Genomic DNA, 6298 nt, shown 5'->3' on the forward strand with positions numbered 1-6298 from the left:
GGTTCGTCCAGCAGCAACAGATGTGGCGCAGGCCTAATATTGACAAGTCCAGGGGGATTCTTGGTGGAGTACGCGCTAAGATTTGAATTCCAGACCACGAACAACAGAGCAGAATATGAGGCCCTTATCGCAGGTTTGAATCTGGCAAAAAGTTTGATGATAAAGGACATCACCGTGTACAGTGATTCTCAGTTAGTGGTTAATCAAGTAAAGGGAGAATATGAAGCAAAGGAACTGCGCGTGGCACAATATCTAGGAAAAGGTGCACAACCTGATTAATGAGTTTACTAGCTTTCAAATATTACAGGTACCCCGAGCACAGAACTCCTCGGCAGACATGCTTTCGAGACTAGCCATCTCAGAATTTCAAGATCTAGGTATAACAGTGTACCTAGACGTGCTCGGCGTACCAAGTATAGAAGAAATTAAGGACGTACTACCCATTGAGGTTGAACCTTGCTGGTCATAACATATCTCCAAGGGGGCACACTCCCAGAAAATAAGGAAGAAGCCAAAAAGATAAGAATGAGAGCAGCGTGGTACATAATGATTGGAGGAGTGCTCTACAAGAAGGCTTATGCCATGCCCTACTTGAAATGCCTTAGGCCATCTGAAGCAAAATACGTTCTAAGGGAAATCCACACGGGCATTTGCGGACAACACTTGGGGGCATAGCATTGGCTCACAAGGTCATCAGGCAAGGATACTTTTGGCCATATCTACGAAAGGAAGCAATGAGTTTTGTACGCAAATGCATCAAATGCTAGACATTCGCATCGATCACACGTCAACAGGCCACGAAGCTCACTTCCATCTCTAGTCCATTACCTTTCGTACAGTGGGGGATGGACATCCTAGGTCCATTCCCAAAGGCATCAGGAGGTAGACAATTTGTGGTAGTGGCCGTTGATTATTTCACCAAATGGGTGGAGGCAGAGGCTTTGGCATTAATCTCAGCTGCGAAGGTATGGAGATTTTTCCTTCATTCCGTCATATACAGGTGTGGCATTCCTAGAACACTTATCACGGATAGTGGAAAGCAATTTGAGTAAAAGTTTAAGGAATTCAGTGATCGATATGAGATTCAGCTATGAAAGACCTCGGTAGCACACCCCCAATCTAACGACTTGGCAGAAGCCATGAACAAAATCATAGTGGATGGGATCAAAAAGAAGTTGGAGACAACCAAGGGATTATGGGTCGAGGAACTGCCAAGCATTTTATGGGTGTACCGAACAACCACGAGACTCGCAATAGGCGAAACACCATTTATATTGACATATGGAACTGAGGCAGTGATCCCTATGAAAATAGGAGAAACATCACTGAGGGTACAACTATATGATCAAGGAGCTAATGATGAAGAATTAAGAACAAATTTGGACCTGTTGGAAGAAATCCGAGAAACAGCACGGGTAAGGAACACCGCGCACCAACAACAGATGGCACACCATTATAATGCAAAGTGAAACCAAGGAAATTTCACCAAGGAGACCTTGTACTTCGCAAAGTAGAGGCCTCTGATCCGAGATCCATGGGAAAGCTAGCACCCAATTGGGAAGAACCATACAGAATCTCTAAACAAGTAGCGCCAGGAGCTTTCCATTTGGAGACTTTGGAAGGGGTACCCATACCACGGTCTTGGAATTCAAAAAATTTACGAAAATTCTATCAATAAGGTCAATCCTCGGTTGTTTTAAATCAACTTGAGATTGTTTCAAATCTTCATATGACTATGATCAATAAGGGCATCAATACTTATTCATCAACTTTGGGGAGCAATGATTCAGCCTTATAATCAAATTTTACAATCATTTTTCTAAGCAAATTTTACATGTTATTAATAATGACATGCAAAAACAATGGTCATCCGACCATAATGGTGAGTTGCACCATAGTGACATTCCGCAAAGACAATGGTCATCCAACTATAATGGTGAGTTGCACCATAGTGGCGTTCCACATAAAGAATCAATGGTCATCCGACCATAATGGTGAGTTGCACCATAGCAACATTCTGTAAAGACAATGGTCATCCGACCATAATGGTGAGTTGCACCATAGTGGCGTTCCACATAAAGAATCAATGGTCATCCGACCATAATGGTGAGTTGCACCATAGTGGCGTCCTACAAAAACAATCAGTGGTCAGCCAGCAGCAATTACGATTTCTATCGTGTGGGCATGTCAAAATTAACGGTTTGCCAAGAATAAGATCAAGAGTATCACTAGCACTGATTGAATAATAGACCGACCATGCCAAGGGATTACAACAAAAGGAACAAAAGCAGAAGAGACAAGTCAAATAGAAGAAAGCTCTTTACTGACAAATGCCAAATAGTATAGCAAAAACATGGGGATCTTTACAAATAATGGAATCAAATAGTTCTGTAGAATCAACAAAAGTCAGGCGTGCTCGGTTGCAGAGGAATGCTTCTCCTTAACGACGAAAGCAAAGCGCAAGCGAGATGCGCCTAACCCACAAGCCCAAAGTGCCTTGTCTTGATCCGCCAGAAAGGAGGATTGAGGTATAAGGGGCGCAGGGACCAAGAAACGTGAAACAGGTGTAGCCATAATTGGAACGTCAAGTCGATTATGATCAACCCCGGCATTCATGATGCAATACACCGTGGCCCAAAGCGACCCCTAGAAGCCTTGGGGGACTACTTCGCCAAATGGGAATCACCATACCAACATCTTTAAGCTCCTCTGAAGACAGAATGAATCCCATGGGCAGCCTCCTAACCCTGCCAGAGATGAGGTGGTTGAAGACGAGGAGCAAGAGGTCGGTTTAGGTCCATTAGTGCACTGCTTGTGCAAAGTCTCCAGTCCTCAAACTCTGAGGAGGTTAGGGAAGGCAGGGAACAGCCCCCTCAAACTCCCATCCTCTCTGTGATAGCATGACCCCACCAAGCATTGGCAGGACACACCACACAGAAAGGTATCCCAACAGCTTAGAACACCAAAAGACACTGTGTGTCAATTGAGGATCGAAGCTATAAGGGCCAATGTCGATTGAAGATCGGAGCTGAAACCAACTTCATCTAATAGAGAGTCGACATCCAAAAATAGGCATCCGGTATAGCCGTAAAGGCAACGGCAGCCGAAGCACCAAAGAAGTAAAAGCGCTTCAATAAAAGTGTAGGAAAAACACCCATAGAAAGGATCCATGGCTGCACTCCAAACGGAAGACGCATAGAGAGGTAAGGAGAAGAAGAGGGAAGGGGTACTATTTAAGGAGAAACTGACGGCCAAATCAAAAGGGGAATATCAAAAGGCAACACTCGGATTTAAGAGGAATATTTGTCGGGAGCCACGCATTTGACCCCTATTGCACTTATGTTTTTCAAAAACTGCGAAAGGGTTCAAATACGGAGGCAACGATTCAGCTTCTACTTAAATCCAATTAATGGCACGATAAATGAAACATCGAAAGAGTTCGAAAAGGGAGGCGGCAAGTCAGCTTCTACTTAAGTTCCATTAATGATGCAGTAAACGAAGCGTTGAAAGGGCCGCAAGCAATAAATGTTCTACGTTGGAAGTTACAGACAGAATCCTCTAAAAAGATCTCCCAATCATAAAGGCTATTTTCGCCGGAAAGAAGGACGAGCACCATAAGAAGAAATGGTTTCCATCTAGCTAAGGCAAAGAGCTAAGCATTATGAGCCAGACAAGTACCGAGCATCAAAAGGGATAAAAATTCCATAAATAAAATATGCCAATTGTTACTGCCTGACCAGATACAATGAATTGGTTGCAAATATAGACGCTTGGGACTTGGAGGATTAGAGGGCAATGGTCCTAGAACTTTCTTAGGAGTAGGAAAGAAAGGTACCAAGATGGAAGTTGGATCCAACATCACCACCTACACGAGAATTCGGGGATCAAAGCCCAACTTAATCTTCCCCCATTTAAAGTGGGGGGGGGGGCAGCTATCCTTATCTTATCATACAAGTGTTGGGCACCTTCTAGAGCCTTATCTTCACATAAGTGCTGGAAGACTGCCGACTTCACAAGATACTTGATAGTGAGATTTGCAACTGCATACTTCTCCGCCCAGAGATAGTCAGCAACGTCGTCCACAATATCCTGAGCAAAATCCAATCTTTCTAGCAAGTCCTTCTCCCAACTTTCGATTGACTTGTAGTAGTCCAGCTCATTCTCAAGGCGAGAGTTGTGCTTCTGCAGGGTACTGTTTGAATTCACATACATCACTATCCGAGCCTGCAATTCCTTCTCTCACTCCACAACATCAAATTGTATGGTACCGGGCATGGAAAAATGATCCTATATGCAAAACGCAAAGGTCAAGATCGGATGATATGAAACCGAAGACGAGCACAAGATGACAAGTCCAAAGAATAATTGTTCCTCATTAAGAGCATGTGACCCGAGTTACATTTGTAGATTAAACAACAAAATATGCTAAAAAGCCAGAAAGGAAAAGGAGAAGAGCTAAACTAAGGTAGAGTCCTTCGGACTAGAGCATCCAAGGTAGGCACTGCTGCATCCTCGGGTGACAACGACAAGTTCTCATCTGCCAGCATGGTGCCCTATTCGGTACCGTGCTCGAGAATCTTCTCGGTCGCCTAGGCTTACTTGGTAGCTTCAGCCTCGTCTCCTCAACGTCCGCTGTAGAAGTGGACCCCCCGACCTCAGTATTAACCATTGGGGGAATGGCAGCAGGAGAACGCGGCAATAGAATCACCAATTGACCCCTCGTCGGAGTAGGGACATAGGCCCCAGACTTCAACCGAATAAGCATATATTGCACCTCGGATATGCCATCAAAGTCAAAGTCAGGCTGTTTCTCCTTTACTTGCTCCCAGATGGAATGGGACACTTGCAAATAAACCTTTGAGGCCATCTTCAGATGCTCCTTAGTATTGGCATCCGAGCGGAGATAAGCCTCCTCGACCTTGGCACTAGATTCCTCCAATTGGGACTTCAAGCTGACAATCTCCTTTTTTTGGTTCTTAACCAGCTGGTCCTTCTTATGTAGTTCTTCCTCGATCTTCTTACAAGACAAGAGGAGAGCCTCCACATGCTCTCAATAAAGTCACTTTATTGCAACAAACTACAACTCTAAATTTAGAATCTTCGAGCCATTTATGGTGCACGCGCGATGCACAGAGTCAAACAACTTTACTGGGCTTGAGATGCATGGGAAGCTACACATTGTGTGATAACTTTCATAGCATATCCGATTCCTAAGAATAGAATCTATTCAAAAATAAAAAATCACTTCGGAAATCTGGACATTAACTCTTCACTCACGGACATCATGCTGGCGCGATCAATGAGACCTTTTTGAAACCCAATTAAATTCCACTAAATGGAATCATTTTAAAATAAAAAAAATCCCCTCATAAATCCGGTCGTTGAAGGCTTAAAGCCTTAGCTTTTGTAATTTATAACCAAGTCCCGAGCTTCATCTATTCATGCCCCTATAGACCAAACTATTAAAGAATTGCAATTAAAGGACATCTACACGAAATCACTCCCAGAATGCTTGTTGAGAAAATGGGGTCAAAAAATGGCTAAGTGTTGGGATCTTCTTTTGAAATACTTTTGAAAAGTGCCACATAAAACAAACCCCAAACCTTGTTATGCCATATCACACACCACACTTTGGCAACCATGCCACTTGGCAGCCACCTCACCCACGCCATGAGGCACAATGGGGTCCACAGATGATGGGGCCCACCTCTATTTTCTCTCTCCACTAATCAATAATAGAAAGCTTCAAAACACTTTGTCAATACACAACCATCATCTCAATAAGTATTGCCACTTGCATATTAGTTGCACCAAATTACCATAATGGCCCTTAGTGATGTAAGAGGACTAAAATGCTCCTAAACACTTCCAAACACTTCTAGAACCTCCCAAAACACCTATGAACTTGGTTGCCTACAATGACAACACATTCAACATCTTGTATTTTTTTCGGATGTGTGTGTATGTGTGTTAAAAATGTAGTTTTTCATTCGACTTTCTTATCCACTACAATTTCTCCTACTAATTTCATTTTTAATATAATATATTTCTTTCCATTTAGTTTTTTGGTATATATAATATAAATTTTTATTTTATTGCATTTTCCTTTAATCTCATAATTTACTTCTCATGGCTCATATTTGAATGTATTTCTCACAAAACATGTTCAACTTATGAATTTATAACTCAAGTTTGAATGTATTTCTCACAGAAAACATGTTCAACTTACGTATTTATACCTTTCAAGTGTACGATGTATTTTCCATCACAGGGAGAGGAATAGGGCGGAGAGAAGAGG

Source organism: Telopea speciosissima, chromosome 3 (genome assembly GCF_018873765.1).
Source record: "Telopea speciosissima isolate NSW1024214 ecotype Mountain lineage chromosome 3, Tspe_v1, whole genome shotgun sequence".
In the NCBI taxonomy this organism is placed as follows: Eukaryota; Viridiplantae; Streptophyta; class Magnoliopsida; order Proteales; family Proteaceae; genus Telopea; species Telopea speciosissima.